The sequence below is a fragment of the Rattus norvegicus genome, chromosome 2 (genome assembly GCF_036323735.1).
Source record: "Rattus norvegicus strain BN/NHsdMcwi chromosome 2, GRCr8, whole genome shotgun sequence".
In the NCBI taxonomy this organism is placed as follows: domain Eukaryota; kingdom Metazoa; phylum Chordata; class Mammalia; order Rodentia; family Muridae; genus Rattus; species Rattus norvegicus.
In genome coordinates, this window is record NC_086020.1 from 69,316,101 (window position 1) to 69,338,732 (window position 22,632).

General features: G+C 34.7%; 1 pseudogene; it reads left to right on the top strand.

Annotated features, from left to right (window-relative positions):
* The first annotated feature begins 14,908 nt into the window (after nucleotides 1-14,908).
* Snap23-ps1 (synaptosome associated protein 23, pseudogene 1) lies at nucleotides 14,909-20,363 on the top strand (annotated as a pseudogene).
* Nucleotides 20,364-22,632: the final 2,269 nt, after the last annotated feature.

Here is a 22,632-nt window from a genome sequence, read left to right on the forward strand (position 1 = left end):
CTTTAAGCCAGTTATGGGGACAGAGTGTTCTGCTTTCGGGCGTGTAGTTTTTCCTCTCTACAGGTCTTCAGCTGTTCCTGTGGGCCTGTGTCTTGAGTTCACCAGGCAGGTTTCTTGCAGGGGAAAAGCCGGCCCTACCTGTGGTCCCAAGGCCCAAGCTTGCTCGTGGGGCACTGCCCAAGTCCTCTCCGCGGAGGCAGCAACCGGGAAGATCCGTGCTGCTCCCTCCTGGAGCCTCCGTGTACCAGGGCTCCAGATGACGCATGGTGCTCTCCCCTGGCGTCTGGATGTGCACAGAGCGCAGTCTCCTCTGGCCTCCCAGGCGCGTCCGCCTCTCCGAAGGCCCAGCTCTCCCTCCCACGGGATTTGGGTGCAGAGAACCGTCTATCTGGTCTGCTTCCTTCAGGCTCCGGAGGTGTCCCAGGCGCAGGGATCCCGCCGCTCCCGGGCCCTCCCCTATGGGAACCCATAGGCCCACACAGTTGCCTCCTGGGTCAGGGATGTGGGCAGGGGTGGGCAGTGTTGGCGGTCTCCTCCGCTCTGCAGCCTCAGGAGTGTCCACCTGACCAGGCAGTGAGGTCTCTTTCCCACGGGGTCTGGGAGCAGAGAGCTGCTGCGGGTCGGGATCCGCGGGTGACTTGGGCCTTTTCTACACACCTCTTGCTCCATATAAATGACACAGAGACCTGGTATGCTTATTAAAAGTTTCAAGCACTAAGCTAGACAGGTTTTGATCTAAGCTGAATATGCTGGCCTGGCCTACTTTCTAGTCACTTACCAGGCATGTGGCATTAACTTCCATCTTGGTTGCACACTGGCATCTCCTTCATCATCTGTGTCTTCCTGTCAACTCAGCTGTCAGGCGGCTCATGGCCAATCTCTCATGATAACTCCCTGAATCCCTCTTTTTCTGTCTCAAGGCACAATGCCCAACCTTCTAGTCTCCTGCCCAGCTAACAGTCTGACTAGCTCTTTATTGGTCAATTAGTAGATGATAGAGAACAATATTTTACAAAATACTGACTCAGGAAATGCTTCATGCTATGACAATAGCAAAATCCAGATTTTGCCAAAATATTCAGGTACAGAAATCAGCATTCCCCAATAGTTTCAATAACTAGCATTGCAAACAATGACAAAGCATTACTAAGAATATTAAAACTAGACAGGAAATATCTGCTCTTTCCTCTTCCCATCCCAGTGTAACCCAGTGAAGTTCAGGAATGAAGGGAAGACTTCTTTCATTGTCTAAGTACCAGGAGGTCCATTGGCTTCCCCACAATATTTTTTAATAGTCATTTTACTGGATAGGCACATGAAAGAAAGCTACCTTTCAATACTGTGACAAATTGCCATCAAATTCAATTCTGAAACATCTTTTGTGTATGTGAGAAAAGTGTAGGGGAATGTCAGGGTGGGGGGGCAGATGACTAAGGGGGAGCAGATGGGGAGGGGAACACCCTTAAAGAAGAAGGGGAGAGGGATGGGATAGGGGGCTTATCTCTGGGAAACTGAGAAAGGGAGTAACATTTGAAATGTAAATAAAAGAACATTAAATGAAATAAAAAAAAGAAGTGATCAAGCTTTGGGCAATGAAGCACTAAAAAAAATCAAGTATAAAAAATTTGAGGAAAAATAAAATGCTTGAAAATTTATATTATTTCTATTTACCACTTATTTATATTAGATAGACATATATACAAAATATAATGTAATGTCTTTGTCAATTCATTTTGATACCCTTTTATAATTTACAGAAATGTCGAATCCTCTAATGTTTTCAATAATTACTGAACATAAACTATTTTAAAAGTACATTTTTAGAATGATACATATTATTATGAAGTATCAACAGAAATAATTTGGAGAGAATGACCCAGAGACATGATATGCCCAACTCTCAGGTGAAAAAGTATTTAAGGATCAACACAGGAAGGAGTTTAGTTCCTCAGTGAGTTGGGAGTTAAGTCAATTGGGACGCGCCCTGAAGGCAGTGCAGTGGAGTTGAGCTTGTTTGTGTGTGCATGTTGTTCAATCCAGGTCAACAAAGGCAGTTGAATCCAGGGAATAAAAAGAAGACAGAAGATTAGAACAAATTGGCAGGGCTATTTTGAGGCCAAACAGTGCAATAGTGATAAATCTGAGAGAAACCATATTGAATCAGTCAGCTTGGAGAGGAATTTGAGCCAGAACAGTTTAGTTGAACCTGCCAACCAGAGTTCAGAGAGAGCTAGAAGGATTGAGTTTATTCAGTAGTAACATTCTAAGGTGACAATTATATTAGAGGAACAAATGTTACTTTTATACTTCCACAATGCATCCTTACCATCAGTATGTGAAAGAGCAACATGTATACTTGGCATCATCCTGTCTTCTTTGGGGCTCCAATGGGACCTCTGAGGCCATCAACTCAATTAGATATAAGCCATTTTAGGAACTGGAAGTTTCATGTGTTTTTAATAGATAATAAGTTGTGCTTTGTCTCTAGCACTATTTTGCATTTGGGGGAGATATTTATTTTAATTTGTGCTGAATATCTTATTGAGTTCAAACTAATTAATAGAGATAAACAGACTCCAGTTTCCCTTTCGTTTTCATTGGTTATAGAAAATTAGTTTATAGTAAGACAGTTAGCACCTGCACACAATATCACATTAATTGTCAACATATTTTTCTTTTTTCTTTATTTTTTGGGCTGCTAAGAACACAGTGGAGCATGTGTTCTTATTATATGTTGGAGCATATTTTGGTTATGTGAACAGGAGTTGTATAGCTGGGTCCTCAGGTAGTATTATGTGCACTTTTCTGAGGAACAAGCAGACTGATTTCAACAGTGGTTGAACCAACTTGCAATCCTACCAACAATGGATGAATATTCCTCTTTCTCTACATCTTTGCCAACATCTGCTGTCAACTGAGCTTTTTATCTTAGCCATTCTGACCGGTGTGAGGTGAAATCTCAGGGTGATTTTGATTTGCATTTCCCTGATGACTAAGGATGTTGAACATTTCTTTAGGTGCTTCTTGTTCATTCGAAATTACTTAGTTGAGAATTGGTTGCTTAGCTATTTACCACATTTTTCATAGAGTTATTTCGTTCTCTGGAGTCTATCTTCTTGAATTTTTGTACATAATGGTTATTAGCCCTCTCTCTGATATAGAATTGGTAAAGATCTTTTCACAATCTGGTGGTGGCCAATTTGGATTTGTCCTATTGACAGTGTCCTTTGCCATACATAAACTTTACAATTTTATGAAGTTTCATTTGTTGATGGTTGATCTTAGAGCATAAGCCATTGATAATATATATAGGAAACTTATCCCTATGCCTATGTATTCAAGGATCGTACCCACTTTAGCTTCTATTAGTGTCAGTGTATTTGGTTTAATTTAGAGGACCTTGATCTACTTGGACTTGAGCCTTTTACAAGGAGATAAGGATGGGACAATTTGCATTCTTCTTCATGCTGATCATGATCCAGTCGAACCAGCACCAGTGTGAGTGGGTATGTGTGGAGGGAAGCACCCTCATAGAAGGAGAGGGAGGGAAGATGGGATAGGGTGTTTCTGGAAGGGATAGTAGGAAAGGGAATAACATTTGAAATGTAAATAAATAATATATACAAAAAAGAAAAAAGAAATGAAAAAAAGAATGGATTGATTTGCATTCTTCTACATGCTGACCTGCCAGTTAAACCAAAAACACTTGTTGAAAATAGTGTCTTTTTTCCCTAGATGGTTTGAGCTCCCTTGTCAAAGATCAATACAACTTGAGGTCACTCACTCCTTACCTATTCAATATAGTAGTCAAAGTCCTAGACAGAGCAATCAAACCACAAAAGGAAGTAAAAGTGATACAAAGAGGAAGAAGTCAAAATATCACTATTTGCAGATGATATGATAGCATACTTTAGTGACCTTAAAAGATACACTGGAGAACTACTAAGCCTTATAAACAACTTCAGCAAAGTGGCTGTACATAAAATTAACTCAAGCAAATCAGTAGCCTTCCTCTATTCTAAGGATAAACTGGCTGAGAAAGAAATTAGGTAAATGACACCCTTCACAATACTCATAAAATACCTTCATTTTATTCTAACAAAGTAATTGAAAGATCTGTATGACAAGAACTTCAAGACCTTGAAGAAAGAAATCGAAGATCTCAGAAGATGGAAAGATTGTCCACGGTCTTGGGTTGGCAGGATTAATATAGTAAAAAATGGCCATCTTGCCTAAAGTAATCTACAGATTCAATGCAATCCCCATCAATATTCCAACTCAATTATTCATAGAGTTAGAGCAGTTTACAAATTCATTAGGAAAAACAAAAGCCCAAGATAGTGAAAACTTTCCTCAACAATAAAAGAACTTCTGGGGTAATCACAACTTTCGATTTTTTAGGGCAGACTTCATGTATTTGTATATTGTTGGAACTACTACTCTTTTAAGTTTTTCTACTCCTACTCAAATGACCTTGATTTTAGCTATGTCTCCACATATTCCTTCCAACATCTCCATCTTCATTCCATTTCCTATTGATTCTCCCATTCCAGTTCATTATTCAACTAACCATAAATTTGTATATTTTAATCTCCTTCTAGGAAGATTTCTTTTTCCCTACCTATTTATTCTTATCCTCTTTTTAGAGAATCATATATTGACTATCATTAACTTAACAGTTATATCCACCTTAAGCAAATATGTTATTCAACCTTCAGAATTTGTTCTAACTCTTTCAGGATATGTTGTTTCGGAGATCATCTACTTACTGAAAATTTCTTGATTCACTTTTAATTGCTTAGCAATATTCCATTACATAAATCTAACACATTTCCTCTATCAATTCATATATGGGCGGACTTCTACATTACATCAAAATTCTACCTATTATGAGTGGAGGGACAATGAATGGAGTAACATGTGTCTGGTCGGATGAAGCATCCCCAAAGTAGATACCCAAGAGTGTTCTAGCTGAATTATGAGGTATATTCCAATCATCCTGAGAAACTCCCACCACATTTATTTCCATTATGTCTACAGCAGTAATTCCTCCCTCTAGTAATAAATGAGTGTTCTTCTTATTTCATATTCTTACCAGCATGAGCTGTCACTTGCTTTACTGATATCTACTATTCTGAAGGTTATAAGAAACCTTAAAGTTGCGTTTATTTGTATTTCTCTTATGGCTAAAAGCATTGAACATTTCTTTAGGTGTTTGTCAGTCATTTTCATTTTTGATAGTTATTTGTTCAGTCCTGTATTTCATTTTATATTTGGTTATTGTTTCGTGATATTGTTTTTTAGTTATTTATATATTTTGGATATTATCTTCCCATAGACCATGTGCTTGCAAAAATTGAACAGTTTTGTAACCTTACTTTGTTTGAATAATGATATCCTTTGCTTGTCAAAATTTTCAGTTTCATGGGGTCCTATTTATTAATTACTGATATTAGTTCCTGAGATAATGGTGTTCTTTTCAGAAAGTCTTTTCCTATGCCCTAAAGTTCAATGCTATTCCTCATTTTTTTAAATCTAGTATATCTTGTTTTTTGTTAAGTTCATTGATTGATTTGTATTTGAGTTTTATGCAGTTTGATTTGTATGGATCTATTTAGATTTCTCTACATGCATCTGCTTCTGTTTGTTTTGTTTGTTCTTCTCCATTGTGTATTTCTGACTTCTTTATCAAATGTCCATAAAAAAGTTAGATTTATATCTATTTCTTCAATTGAATTCAATTGACAAACATGTTTGTTTCTGTGGCAATATAATGGTAGCTATATACCAATAATACGAATTATAATTGGAATCGTAATATATTCAGCAGTTTTAAACTACTGAGGACTGCTTTAGCTTTTCTTGTTTTTCTGTTACTGTTTTGTTAAATGCTTTGTGTTGTTATGCTTATTTCGACATGAAGCTGAAAACTTGTTCTTTAAGTATCTTTAAAAGTTGTGTGGGAATTTTGATGTGGATTGCATTTAATCTGTAGTTTTTGTTTGATTGTATAGGAAATTTAAACATATTAACTATACTGATTGTTGAGGATAGAATATCTATCCATCTTTTGATACCTTCAATTTCCTTTTTCAATGTCTGAAAGGATTTTTTTTTACTTATAAAGATTTTTCACTTGCTCTGTGAGATTTATCCCAAGATATCTCATACTTTACATTTTGAGGCTATTGAAAAATGTGATTGATTTGGTGAATTAATCTTGTACTATACTACTTTGTTGACAGTGGTTATCAACTGTAGGATTTCCTGTGTAGAATTTGAGGCTCACATATACATGTTGTTTTAACAGCTGCAAATAAAGGTATTTTGACTTCACTCCTTCAAAAATGCATCTGCATGATCTCCTTCAATTGTTTTTATTCCTAGCTAAGATATTAGGAATTGCATTGAGTGGTTACAGAGAGTGTGAACAACTCTGTTCCTGATTTAGTTGAATTGCTTTGACTTTCTCTCCATTTAAGTTGACTTTGAATATATGCTTGCCTTTATTATATGCCTTTATTATTTTAAGATATGTCCCTTGTGTCTTTAAATACTTCAGGACTTTTGCGATGGAGAAGTGTTGGATTTTTTTTTCAAAGCATTTTTTTTGCATCTAATGAAATGATCATGTTATATTTTGAGGGTATTTTTGTTTTTGTTTTCTTTTAGTTTGTTTATATGATAGATTACTTCTATTGATTTACATATGTTAAACCAACCCTGGGGATGAACTTTGTTTGACCATAGCCGACGAGGTGTTTCATAAGTTCTGAGATCCAATTCCCATGTAATTCATTGACTATTTTTGCATCTCTGCTCATAGTTGAAGTTGTCATTTAATTCCATTTCTATGTTGGTCCTTATGAGCATAACTCTAGACTCATAAAATGAATCTCTAAATGTTCCTTCTATTTATTTTTGTAGGTTAACTTGAAGAGTATTGGCATTAATTCTTCTTTTAAATTCTGGTAAAATTATTCACTAACTCTATCTGGCTGCATGCTTTTTGGAGTTGGTGGGCTTTACTTGCTGTTTCTGTTAAACTAGGAAGTATTGGTCAGCTTTAAATTAGTTATCTAATCTTAATTTAAATTTGATAGCATATAATTACAAAGAAAATTAACCATTTCATTTATATTTTTCAGTTTGGTAGAGCAACTGTTTTCGAATTATGCTTCTAAAATATGATCTTATGATTCTCCAGATTACCCCAGTGTCTCCTTTCCATTGCTACTTTTTTCTCAATGTGATTATTCTCTCTTTTTTAAATTAATTTGGCTAAGCGTTTGATGATATTATTTTGTTTCTCAAAGAACCAACCATTTGATTCATTGATTCTTTGTATTTTCTGTTGTTTGTTTGCCTTTTTTAGAATACAGTCATGAGTGTTTTTTCCTTGGGGAATAATTATTTTTAAAGTTGAGAGTTATCAAGGAATGGTGTTTGTTTCTTCTTATTATTTGGCTGTTATGATTTCCCCCCTCCTCTTTTGATTTACTGATCTCAGATTCTTAGATTATTTATTCTTTGTTATTGATTTGTTTGTTTTGGATGTCTTTTACTTTTTTAAGGTTGGCATTTTCATTTAATTATGGCACTGTCTATATGCTAAAATTTTGTTTTATCTTGAAATGCCCTTTGTTCTTTACCTAGTGTGAATAAAAGTTGTCCTTGATCTAAGAACAATATAACTTGCAAGTTAAAAGTAGAATAAAACAGGAAAAATACCTTGCAGATTAAAGGTTCTCTTTGCATTTAATAAAATTATGAATAAGTTCATGTTTCTCCTGTGTAGGTTAAGATTTCAGTTTGTAGCTAAAAATAAGTTACGGTTCGTCTTGTGTAAAGTCCTTCCATTAGAAAGTTTCTCTTTGGAATTAAGAAAAAAAAAACTGATGTTTCTCAAAGTTAATGTAAGTGCAAACACAATTTTCAACCTCCACTAAACTTGTGACCCCATTTATTTGATGTATATCCCTACCATTTTTCTTGTCTTTCATTGTATTGTTTTAACTATGTATGACAAGGAACTTTCTCACTCCTCTGAATACCTATTCTTTTATAAAAAGAACCGAAGCTGTGGCTCCCCTCTATATTCTCACTTATGATAGGAAAGCTAACTGGTCAGTCTTAGGTATTCATTGACATACAGCTTGTTTTAATTGAAACATCTTGGATTGGTCTTTTCTCTATTCTTAGGTATAGCAGATCGAGGCTGGGATCTGTGATATCTTAGAGATTATCAATGGTCTGACCCTACCCTCCTTTGTTTTAGAGTCTCAGTTCTGCCATCATTTATTACTTGGTTTGTTTCCTTTGAAACTTCTGGCATTCTTTCTTTTTTCTGTCAGTTTATTGATTTACTTATTTTGTGTGGAGAATTTCTTTTCTGGTCCAGTCTACTTGCTGCTGTGTATGCATCTTAGATGTTGATATGAATCTCCTTCTTTACATTAGGGAAATTTTATTCCATGATTTTATAGAAAATACTTTATGCCTTTAACATGGTTTTCTTATTCCTATTTTCATCAGTGTTTAATAGTATCCTATGTTTTCTCTATGGTTTGTACATAAAAGTATTTTTAATTTAACATTTTCTTTGAATTAAATATTCATTTCTCCTACTTTGTATTCAATTCCTAAAATTATTGATGCTATCATTTGTATTTTGTTTTTGAGACATGTAACTCTTCTTCTTGCTCAAGCTCCTAAATTTTTCACTTCTAGATTTCATTAAGTTTGGGTTTTCTTTCTTTTTTCTATTTCTGCTGCCAGATCTTGAACATATTTATTAATTTTCTTCTACTGTTTGTTTGTGTTTTTATGAATTTCTTTAATGAATTTATTTATTCATTTCCTCTTAAACACTATCTTAGCCAGGGTTTCTCTTCCTTCACAAAACATCATGACCAAGAAGCAAGTTGAGGACAAAAGCGTTTATTCAGCTTATGGTTTTCACATTGCTGATCATCACCAAAGGAAGTAAGGACTGGAACTCAAGTAGGTCAGGAAGCAGGTGTTGATGGCAAGGCATGAAGAGATGTTTTGCTTGCTTTCCCTGGATTGCTCAACTTTATTTCTTCTAGAAATCTAAAAATTACCAGCCCAGCAATTACCATGCACAATGGTCCCTTCGACCCTTGATCACTAATTGAGAACATGCCTTACAACTAGATTTATAGAGACAGTTCCTCTAGGGATGATCCTTTCTCTGTGATAATTCCAGCTTGTGTCAAGTTGACACATGAAACCCAGTAAAAGAACCTCTATCACATTCATAAAGTCTATTTTATGGTCTTTGTTTCATGTGCCAACACTAATTCATTTTTCAGGGAGTACTACAGTAAGGTTACTGAAGTTAAATTTAGACATATTATCTTGGCTGATATTGATTTTGTTTTTATGCTCACATCACTTCAAGTCACATGAGTTTTAGAAGATAATTCTAGATACTGACATTTGGTTTTGTCTTTGTTGTGTGGAAGTCGTATTCATTGGTTTCTGTTGCCCTCTTTGGTTACTAGGAGAGTGTGATAGCTGTTTGTCACCTGGTAGGCATTTTTCTTGAGCAGAAAGTTATTGGAAATTCAAGGTAGAATGTGTTTCTAAAAACTGGGAGCTGGTCCTTAAAAAATGGGGTTAGGCTAGAAGGGAGTGGCTGAGGGGTTCCACGAAAGGGAGAAAGGTAGGTTGTTCCACCAAGATATGCTTCTTCATCTGGAAATGGGAGCAAAGAAGGATAGGCAGCAGCAGGCAGGCTGGTAAAATGATGGAGATGAGACTGAGATTTGGAGAGGAGGAGGATTAAAGGTCTGAAGTACCTATGTGCTTTGCTAGCCTACATTCTCTGTCAGGCGTGACTGGCAGGTTCTCAAGAAATTCCTGGTGGAACTGTGAACTGAAACAAAGGGATATAAAGGGTATAACGGTGAGAGCAAGGAGCAGGGGAGAAGATCTGCGTGATCTAATAGAAATGGGGGCAGAGAAAAAAAGGAAGCTATAGCATGGTTGACTAAGAAGCTATGGATGAGACTTCCCTAGGAGAAAAGCAAGGAAAGGTGAATGAAGAATTTAGTCTACCTGCTTTCCTAACTGAAGTGGTCTGAAGTCTCCCAGGAAATCTATATTCCAAATATTATCATCAGTTTAATCAAGGATAGAGAGATCACTGTTTGTTTAAATGTGCTTAATACTAAGTCTGAAGACCTGAGTATGCTCTCTTGGTTCTAAAAGGAGGAAGGAAAAAAAAAACTTCCCAGAGATTTGTCTTATAGCTTCATAGGCATGCTGTGTCATACATGCATCCACATGTACACATAGATGTAAAACACAAATTAGAGATAGAGACAAAGACAAAGAGACAGAAAGGCATGGATGGGATATATAAAAATAAATGAGGAATGCATTTTATTCAATAACTTTAGAAATGTAATTTCTACCTTTTCTAAAAGTTTATTAAACTTGATATTTTCTAAATTTCATGCTATTATTTTCTTTGAATGTAAATATTCAAGTTGAAATATAATTAGTAACTTCAAGTATTGGTTTGTATATTTTCCTAAGTATAGGAAACTGAATTTTTACCAATTGTATTTATGAATATATATCATTTTAAGTTTCTATTTAAAGTAATTTCATTTATAGAACATACTTGCAGTTAATATCCAGTAAGAATATTTGAGCAAAAGTCAGTAGCATTCACAGTGAACATTTAATTAGATCATGAATTATTTATTAAAGTAGGAGTGATTACACTGTAATTCCAAGAATCTAATGAAGGCATACAATTTGGAAAATGCATCTAAAATCATCTTTATAAGCTCAGTTTTCATAGTGACTCATAATACAAAATTTCTCCAGTTAAAGGATTATTTTACTAACTATAGAGCTAAGTTTGTAAATCTCTTAATTTCTCACAAGACATTTTTTTGATTTATAAAAGTCTATTTAGATTTTTGCTTGAATAAAACATTTTCTTTGTGAAAATATATGAAGTGGTGTGTAAACCGTTATAATAAAATTATATGCATTGAAGTTGCTTCATTCTTTCACTGATTATCAGCTAATAATTCAATTTGAGAAAATTAGCCTCATCTTTTTTTTTTAAGACGTCATAGAACAAATAGAGAAAAATGTGTTTTTCTTAAATGAGACCAGTAATTTTGGTGGGGTGGATTTTAATTGACAGTTTCAGGCAGTTTTAAATGATGATAATGAAATAAAAAGACATTTTGATATTTAAATAAAAGATTACAGTAGTAATAAGAGCACTAGGCCTCCATGCACTGCTTGTTGTGTAAAATCACTTAGATTATCAACTATGAAGGCCTGTTTAATCACTAATACTCCAAGTTTTTATACTGTACCTGTGCCTGTTAGTGGGATGCGGTATGCAGAGAAACAGGAGTGTCTGTGTGGCATGCTAGTCAGCAAGACTACTCAAAATACCTTAACCTCTGTGGACATTGATTGGCTCACTCTCAGGAAATAAGACAGATAGAGTTATCTTTCATCATCTGCTGGCCTTCACCTGTTCTCAAGGGTGTGTGCTTGCTCCAGAACATAGGCATATACAACCCTACCAGTATGCTTAAGCCACAAGCAAGCACTCATGAACATAGGATGACAACAAACAATATATTTTCCATAGCACTCACTCCATCATCACACATCTTTGAGATTTACTCACTTTTTTTCTTCCCTAGAATCCGAGACGAGAAGAATTAGGTTTGTGTCTAATACAGTGTGTGATAGAAGCAGCACAAGAATCACCTTGATTTCACTTCATAACAGTGAAGTATCATGTACATAACATATGTGGACAGGCTCCATGCAGTGATTCATTGTTTCACAATTAGATTTTAGTAAGGTGGCAAAAGTCACTCCCCGACAATTAAGTAAATGAGACATCAGACACCTCAGTCTTTGTTCTTCGATACAAGGATCTAGCAGCAAACAGCAATCAAATGATTATCTTTGTAATTGCTGTCCCAGAGAATTGATGATGAGATCAATTGTCAACTCTTGTCCTAAGGCAAGGAGTAAATACTAATACAAATACAATTGGCAGAAAAGGATTTTTAGAGAACTTTATACAGGTAGCATAGCCACCGTAATAAAGATCAAATGCTGATAATGACAGTGCTACCAGCATCATAAAGGCGATGATATGCCCCATGGCAAGAGAGACTTCAAGGCAGGCTCTAGTTTGAATAAAACTAAACAAAAGCAAAATTTTTGATACAGGATGAAGCTCAATATTTGGGAGATTCTTATTGTGGTCATAGCCCCTGCTTGTAACCAGCACCAAAGTCCCAAATAGACAAGCAAATAATAAAGAAACAAAACAATAACAAAATAAAACAATACAAACAGCCATGTGGCATATATAAAATTATAAGAAATGATTTCCAAGAATTTAGTTGTGGAAATGGAAATATTCTTCCACATCTTCAACAGAAATACAAACAATGCATACATCCCTTTTTTCTGAATTAAAAACTTAGATATATATTTGCATTGTGTCATAATTTCATTTGTTAAGAAGATATGAACAATGACTTGTTTCAGTTGAGACTAGGTCAATAGATGATTGTGAAAATTTCAGTTACAGATATTCAATAAAAGTAATATTATAAATATTGTAACAAGATGTTTTTATGACATATTCTTTGGTATAATATACTTTCAACTATGTCAGATGTGCCTAGACTTAAGGGAGCAAATCACTGTAATGTAACAATCAAGCAATGATTATTGGTCAAACCAATCTACTTTAGTAGCTCTAAAGTATACAGAAGCTAGTTTTTAAACAAAGGTGAAAAATTACCATTTTAGCTTTTCTCACACTTCAAGATCTAAATAAACTTGATTCTGTGCAGGGGAATGGCAGTACAGTCATCAATAATTAATCCAAAGGCATACATTTCCAAACAATTTTTTGTAACAAATTATAACTTTGAGTAAAAAGAGACAGAAAGAAAACCATAAAGAATTTGGAAATGCTTGAAACCCATTGGTAATTTCTTCTACTATCAGTGTTTCCTATTGTTGGATGCTACACTAATAGTGTGGTCAGAAAGAAAATGTAGGAAAGATGCCATAAAATATTTCTTCCATTAGGCAACATAAGGTGCTATGTTTAATGATCAACCATTATATTATGTATGCATATGATAATAACTGATAATTGTAAAGGTTACTTTTTAACAACTGTTTTTCTCTAATGATGACACATGGAGTTCAGAGATTACAAAATAATGACAAATTTCTATGAAGGAATTTCAATACAAACACTTAGTGAAAAATGTGATAGAGGTTGAAAACAATGCTTGGCTAACAATTGGATCCATTCTATCAGGTGGTAAAGCCCTGTTCCTATCATTCAAGCTTGGTTCCTTTTCCTAGCAGTCATTTCACTTTATGAATGTTAGGTGAGAAAATGACTGTGGGAATTCTGGAATAAAGAAGTCACTTAAAATGTGTCTACCCAGAAATAATAGGCATAAACTAAATTATTAATATAAAAAAGGTTTAATTTCCTTTCTCAACTACTTAGAAGCCAGGGAGCAGAAAATGAAGTTTTCATTGCTTGCAATAGGAATATGGAGTGTTTTAAATGTTTCTGTATGGCATTTTGAGATCATAGAATTAGTATTTACTATTAGAAAAAGGATCTTAATTATAAACTTGATATCTAATAAGCAACCTACATATCTCAGCAATTTCAGTGGGGTAACAGTAACACAGACTGTTTGTGTGCGTATCTGTGGATGATATTGGTGCTGTACGCTTGCAAGCCTTGCCCCAGGGGAAATCATAGTTCAGTTCTGTTCTTCCCGTACTCCCTGCAACTAATGTCTGTATCTCTCTCATGGTGTAATAGAGAAATAAACAGAAAGGCAAACAATATTTATTGGCACTTAAAATTTTGGAAATTATATTATTAGAGGTAAAAACTAGCCTGGATAAGGAAAGCACTTGATATTCAGACTAGTTCACTACATTTATAACAGTAAAACATATTTTAGAAGCCACCTGGCTTTGAAACTGGACCTATAATGCCTATTATGGAAATGCAATAAAGAGTTAACAATGAAACTTCATTATGTCATACTTTTCACCAATTTGAGTTTTGTGGGCAAATAGAAAATTCTTAAGTGGTCTGTTTCAAATCTCTTTGGCACTAAAGTCTGGCAATAGGTATGACAATGTTCTAATAGTGTTTCCACCATTAACTCTGTATACCAACCAGGATAATAGCCACTAAATGTAAATTTAATCAAGAATTTCTCTTGATTCTTTTTGAGATATTAAATTTAGTCATTTAAGCATAAACAACTGTTTGAGAACTGCAAAATTTAAGAGCTCAATAAAAAAATTCACAGGTCATAAAAACTAAAAGAGAAATTTCAATCAAGAGAGCCAACTAGACAATGATGGACAAAGGAAATGACAAGAAAATGGCAGGAAGTAAGGTGTCAGACACAACTGTCAGTCAGGTATGACAATTACAAATACACTAATGGGAGAGTCCGAGACCTGTAGGGGCCTGAGAGGAGTGGCCAGAGCAGCCAGGAGAGCTTTCTGGAAAGTAGCTGAGGGAGCTGGTCAGTCAGACAGTATAACATATAGGTGGCCCTAATAAACACATAGTTCTGAAATAGATGTTAGAAGAATGATCCTGAGGCTCCTGGTGTTACAGGTTTCACTGTCTAGTAAGTTCACTGCCTACCTTGAGGCTTCCCCGCCAGCAAACACCAAGAATATGACAGGTTTTCACTATAGTTTATGCCTGAATTGAAGGCTTCTTTTACTCCCAGATTGGCCTCAGCCTTGAAATCTTCCTGCCCCAGGTTCACAAGGGTCATATTTACAATTCTGTGTCCAGTAGATTTGATTCACCATGGATAATCTATCACCAGAAGAAATTCAGCTTCAGGCTCACCAAGTTCCTGATGAGTCTCTGGAACGCACAAGGAAAATTAGTCTTTGTATCTCAGGATGCAGGAATAAACACCATCACTATGATGGACGAACAAGGGGAACTACTAAATCACATAGAAGAAGGCATGGACCATATAAATAAAGACATGAGAGAAGCAGAGAATACTTAATAGAACTCAACAAGTGTCCCCTCGGTGTCTGCCCTTGTAATAGGACAAATAACTTTGAGTCTGGAAAGAACTATAAGGTAACATGGGGAGATAGCGGAGACAACTCACCCAGCAATGTGGTATCTAAGCAACCAGTCCAGATAACAAATGGTCAGCCTCAGCAAACTACAAGCGCAGGCACCGGTGGATACATTAAACATATAACTAATGATGCCAGAGAAGATGAGACCAGAGAGAACCGCATTCAAATGGAGAGCAACCAAGGCAGCATAAGGAACATGGCTCTGGACATGGGCAATGAAATTGATGCTCAAAACCATGCTGGTTTTGATTTGCATTTTCCTGATGACTAAGGATGTTGAAAAGTCCTTTAGGTACTTCTCAACCATTCGATATTCCTCCGCTTAGAATTCTTTGTTTAGCTCTGCATCCCATTTTTAATAGGGCTATTTGGCTCGCCGTCGTCTAACTTCTCGAGTTCTTTGTATATATTAGATATTAGCCCTTATTGGAGGTAGGATTGGTAAAGATCTTTTCCCAATCTGTTGGTTGCACTAATGACAGTGCCCTTTGCTTTACAGAAGCTTTGCAATTTTATGAGGTCCCTTTTGTCTATTCTTGGTCTTAGAGCATAAGCCATTGGTGTTTTGTTTAAGAAATTTCTCCAGTGCCCTTGTGTTCGAGACCCTTCCCCAGTTTTTCTTCTGCTAGTCTGAGTGTATCTGGTTTTACAGGGAGGTCCTTGATTCACTTAGTCTTAAACTTCAGACCACTTATCTTTTGTATAAAGGAAAGTTGCTAATCTTTTTTTAGTTAATTTTACATTCACCCAATTTGCTGAAGTTATTTATCAACTGTAGGGTTTCTATGTAGATTTTTTTTTGGGTTGCTTATTGTTACATCATCTGCAAATAGTGATGTCTTGACTTCCTTCTTTCAAATTTTTATCCCTTGATCTCCTTTTGTTGCCTAATTGCTCTGTCTAGAACTTTGAATACTATATTGAATAGATAAGGAGAATGTTTGCAGCCTTGCCTTATCTCTGATTTTAGTGGGATTACTACAAGTTTGTTTCCATTTAATTTGGTGTTGGCTGTTGGTTTTCTGTATATTGCTTTTAATAAGTTTAGATATATGTAATGAATTCCTGATCTCTTCCAGAATTTTATCATGATGGGATATATTATTATAGAGTCTTTTTCAGTATCTAATGAGACAATCATATGATTTTTTTGTGTTTGTTTATATAGTTGATGGATTTTCATTTATTGAACCATCCCGGCATCCCTGGGAAGGAGTCTACTTGATTTTTGTGAATGATGGTTTTGCTATGTATTTTATTTAGTTTGCAAGCATTTTATTGAATAAATTTGCATCAATATTCATAAGTGAAATTGATCTCAAGTTCTTTGGTGGGTCTTTGTGTGGGATAAATATGAGAGTACCTGTGGCTTCATAGACTGAATTAGGTAATGTTCCTTTCATTTCTATTTCATGGAATAGAGTGATAAGTATTGGTATTAGGTCTTCTTTATAGGCCTGGTAAGATTTAGCACTAAAACCATCTGACCCTGGGCTTTTGTTTCCTCCCACTAGGAGATCTTCATGACAGTTTTGGTTTCCTTTGGGGTTAATGGACTGCTTAAATTCTTTCCCTGCACTTGATTTAACTTTGGTACATGGCATTTCTCTAATAAATTCACACATTTAATCTTGATTTTCCAGTTTTGTGGGGTGGGGTAGGTTTTGTAGTAAGTTTTGATGATTTTTTTTCAAATTTCCTCAGGTTCTGTTGCTATGTCTCCATTTTCATTGCTGATTTTGTTAATTTGTATACTGTCTGTATGGCCTTTAGCTATTTTGGTTAACTTATCATCTAACTTGTTAATTTTCTCAAAAAACAAAAACAAAAACAACAACAACAACAACAACAAAAACTCTTGGTTTTCTAGATTCTTTGTTTAGTTTTCTTTGTTTCTAATTGTTTGATTTCAACTCTTAGTTTGGCAATTTCCAGCCATCTCTTGTGTATGATTCCTTCTTTTAGTTCTAGAGCTTTCAGGTGTGCTATTTAGCTGCTAATACAGGATCTCTCCAACTTCTTTATGAAGGCACCATGCTCTATGAATGTTCCCCATAGCACTGCTTCATTGTGTGCCATAAATTTGTGTATGCTGTGATTGACTTTCATTGACTTCTAAATGTGTTTATTTTCTTTCTTTGTTTCTTCCCTCACCAAGTTATTATTGAGTTGAGAATTGTTCAGTTTTCATGATTATCTGGATTTTCAGCTATTTTTGTTGTTATTGATGTCCAACCTTAATTTGTGGAGATCTAGTAAAATGCATGGCATTATTTCAATCTTCTTGTGTCTGTTGATTCTTGTTTTGTGTCTGATTATATGGTCAGCATTTAAGAAAATTTCCATCACGTGCTGAGAACAAGGCATATTCTTTTGTTTTGTAGTGAAATGGTCCACAGATATCTATTAAATCCATTTAGTAATTTACTTCTGTTTTTTCACTGTCTGTTTATGTTCTGTTTCAAATTACACAATTATTGTGTGAATTTCAGTGTTGTGTATTCAGCTTTCATAGAGTTGTTTTTTTATTTTTTTGTTTTTTTGTTTTTGTTTTTTTTTTTCTGATGTGGGTGTCCTTGCATTTAGGGCAGGGATGTTCAGAATTGAGACTTCATTTTGGTCTATTTTTCCTTTGACAAATATAAAGTGTTCTTCCCCATCTCTTTTGATTACTTTTGCTTTAAAGTCTGTTTTCTTAGATTTTAGAATGGCAAATCCAGCCCTTTATTCTGAGGTAGTAGCTTTGTTGCTGAGGAATATTTTCTGTATGCATCAAAATGATGAATATGTATGTATTCAATCTCTATGTATCCAATCTCTTAGCCTGTGTCTTTTTATTGGGGAAATGAGTTTTTTGATATTGAGAGATATTAAAGACCAATGATTGTTAATTATTGTTACTTTTGTTGTTGGAGGCAGTTTTATGTGTATATAATTTTCTTCTTTTAGGTTTCTTATGACAGGATTAATTTCTTGTGTTTTCCTTGGTCTAGTTACCCTCTGTGTGTTAGAGTTTTTGCTTCTAGTATCCTCTGTAAGGATGGATTAGTAGAAAGATATTGTTTCAATTCGGTTTCATTATTGAATATTTTGGTTTACCCATCTATGGTGATTGAGAGTTTCACTGGGTATAATAGACTAGACTGTCATCTGTATTCACTTAGGGTTTGAATGACACTTTTCCAAGATCTTCTGGCTTTCAGTGTCTCTCTTGTGAAGTCTGGTGTAAAATGTTTGCATTTATATGTTACTTGGACATTTTCACTCACAGCTTTTAATATTCTTTCTTCATTCTGTATATTTGGTGTTTTGATTACTATATGGTGGGAGGATTTCTTTTCTGGTCCAATCTGTTTGGTGTTCTGTAAACTTCCTCTACATTTATGGTCATCATTTTAGGTTAGGGAATTTTTCTTCTATATTGTGTTGAATATGTTTCTGGTCCTTTGAACAGGGAATCTTAATCCTCTTTTCTTTGTATTATTCTTAGGTTTGGTCTTTTCACTGTTTACAAATGTTTACTTGGACAATTTGGGTTTTCTTACCTTTTGTATTTTATTTGACTGATATGTTGTTATCTCCTATGATAGCGTCTATACCTGAGAATCTCTTTTCCATCCTTTATATTCTGTTGTTGATGCATCTATAGCTCCTGATATCTTTCTTAGGTTTTTGCATATGCCTACATTGGTGATTCATTTTTTGTCTTTGTTCTTAGTTTTATGCCTTGCATTGTTTTATGCAATTTCTTTACACACTTTATTGTATTTTCCTGATTGTTTTCTGTTTAAGGGTTTCTACCTGCTTGCCTGCACTTTCCTGTATTGATTTAAGAGAATTATTGATATCCTCCTTAAATACTTCTGTCATCTTCATCGAATTTTAGGTCAGAATCTTGCTCTTTGTGTGTATCAGGGTATCCAGGACTTGCTGTGGTAGAACTGTGTTCTGAGGTTGCCAAATTATATCTATTTTTTTAATGTTCATTAAATTAAAATGACCACCATGTTGCAGTACTCCTCCTTTTAAAAATATTATGTAAATTCGATGCCAATTCAGAAATATCACAACATCATAAAATGATATGTAGTGACATTATTCTATGCCTCATTTTTATCCTCCTGGTGTGGAAAGCTGCAGTAGATTAACTAGAAAACCTCTCTAGGTGGTCAATCGTTACTCCTGATTTTGACACTTAAGAGATTTGACAACTAAGACATTTCCCATATACCTTTACTGCTGTAAATGTTCCCTTGAAAGATCCTCACTCTTTCCTCAAGTCTCACCCATAAGTTGACTCTTGTCCTCAGACATTTTGAATAGCAAGGACAAACTGAGATAAAAAATCTTTGTTTAGACTTTGGTAAATATCCGTGTTATTAAAATTATCTGTAGATATTGCTGTTTCTTTATACCTTCATCATCAGGATTTGAACTACATTGTGTCAGAGATCTTGAACTCACTCCACTTTCACAGGTCTAAGAAAGTGTACATCTGAAATCATTCTGATAAAAGCAGAGTGAGGCATTAATGGACACTATAGTCATACTTTATATTCATGAACTATATTAATGCTATATTATATGATTTACAATCATCTAACTTAGCTATCACATGTTATAAAGGAAAAATTACTGTGTTGTGTTCTGACAGGTTCGCATGGATAATGTAGAACAATTACAGACTTGATTGTTGCTATCCACCACAGATGCCTCACTCACTTTCAAAGTGCTTTGCTTAGAATAATATAATAAAACTTGTGATTACTGAAAAGTATAGTCTTTAAAAAGAAAGCTGTAGTAGAATAAAAAGCATTTGAAATACAGTGATAAATATAGTTGGATACACTGAAAAGAGTAGATTTTTCCCTCTGTTTTCCCTGTACTTTCAAAGATTGTGATAAACACAGTACAATATGAATTAGTTTGTACAACTCTTTGAAAGAGATTTTGAAGATATTTCTCAGCATGAGATAAATAACTTGTCCTCTTGTCCTGCAGTTTCCTGTCTTCCTAGAAGGGAAGATAAATTCTCTGTAACATATCTATTTTCTGATACTTCTGAGGTGTTGAAAGCTGTTAGACACCCATCTCTTTCTGTTCCATAAGCCAAGTTAGAGAAACTGACCTCACAATCTTTTCTGTTTTTTGTAGGTAACTAAAACGATAAGGTCACGGCATTTCAAACTGACCAGGTAGCAAATGATCTGCTACTGTCAGGAATCCAATCCCTACATTCCCTATTGTTTTGAGAACTATAAGTCACTTATACACATAACACACACACACACACACACACACACACACACACACACACACACACACAGAGAGAGAGAGAGAGAGAGAGAGAGAGAGAGAGAGGCTCAAATAAACAAATTGTCAAAAAGGTTACACATATTTTTTCTTTTTTAAACATGTGACTTTACAATTTAAAATTTAGAAGGCATATAATTTAACTACCAGAATAATCACTAAATGTAATGAAGACAGTGGAATAGAGAGTCTCAGAGTGCACTGGACATACATATTGACAATATAGAAAATTTCCTATTAATGCTTATTGAGCAAGGCTCTTGCCACTAAAGTTGAAACAATCTTGCATGCTAAGATTCACATGCATAAAGAAACTTTTCAATAAATAAATACATTTTTGATGTTTACTTCTAGGAATGCCTAAATAAACATATTTCATCTTAATGTGCTGTGTAAGTTACAGGGCCATTACTAATATTACAATCAGTTTCAAATGTATAGATCCATCATTTTGTAGAGTTAGAGAAAACCTTCTATTGTTTTTTCCAAGTTTATCTGTCCCTTCCTGTGTATACTACTGCATGTTTTTTCATGACTGTCGAAGTTCTTTTGAAGTGAATTGCTTCCTGAGGTTCCTTAGCTATTTAATATGACAGAATACATATTCTCAATATTGTTCTCAAATCATTAACACAGTTATGGAAGTTTCTAAAATAATCATTTTATTTCAAAATTTTATCATGAATAGTAAAATTATTGTAATGGTATCTCCCTTAAATTCATACAACTATTACATGATGAGATATGGTAGCATGATGCTTTTCATGGACAATTATCACATACTGAATGGATGGAGCATGTGTAAACCAAACTTGCATTCAGTTAATTTTGAAATAAATCTAGCTGAGTTCTCTCTAAGCATAATAAACCCTTTAAAAGGAAATTTTCCTATGTAGCTCATGGTATTAAATGGTTTGAGAAGGGTCTCAAAGTTTTATAAAGGGTCAAAGTCCTGTGATCAATTCTAAAATGGGGCAATCCTACAATGAAGGAAAACTGCAACCTAGAATCTGAGAGAAGCCTGTGACAATATCAAGAAAGACAGAAAGGAAAAGGAAGCAAGCAAACAAACAAAGATCATGAACAGTCATTTCAGTTATTTGTTACACCCAAATGTAATAGAGTTGATGAGCTTGGGTATAGTTTACCCTTCAAATGGCTAGAAAAATTCCCATCCAGATACTATGAAATTGTAAGATATTGAATCAGCTGTTTACGTATTGCTAATTAGTATGACTAATGTTCTGTTATGCAATTAAATTTTAATGTGTATACATGTAATAGAAAAATATTAAATTAGGAATTCTAAATGAATGATTAATAGAATAGTAAAGTCATTGAAGAGAACAATCACACCAAAGGACCCTGGATGTCCCAGGTGGTAACATGAGTGGATGTTTTTATTCTCAGATATAACTGGAATTGTCCATTTATGACTGTTAAATTCATAGTTAAAATGTCATTTACTAAACAATTTATAAAATATTTCTCCAAGCAGAGCTTCCATGCCATTTCATTTTTTCTGTTAGTAAGCATATTTAATGGTTTTAGAATATATATGTTTCTCTCCCCTCTCTCTCTCTCTCTCTCTCTCTCTCTCTCTCTCTCTCTCTCTCTCTCTCCCCCCTCTCTCTCTCTCTATCTCTGTGTGTGTGTGTGTGTGCACCCATGTGTTTGCTACCTGCTTGCGCACACAGAGTAATTTTTAAAATGTGATATGGTTATTATAAAGCTCGCCCACAATGTGACAATATGATGAATGGAATGGTGAAATGAAATTTTCTTGTATTAAATTTTCTTTCTTTCAAACTTCAGTCCTGAACTAAATTTAGCTTTGACAGTATATAATGTCATTGCTTGGCTTGCTATAGAAATCAAGAAAGATAATGCCCATAGAAGAAGAAAAAAAAAACATATGGTTACTTCCAAATTTCTCATATCTCTTGTAACATTATATTTTATCCTCAATCCAAAAAAAACTTGCGTAGTTATAATGTACAACTTTCAGACTTCTTGTTTTACCTGAATTTATGAATTTACACATACCCCAAACAATAATTTTATATTTTCAGAACATTGGAGTAAATATTTATTAATGCAACAAATGACTTTTATAAA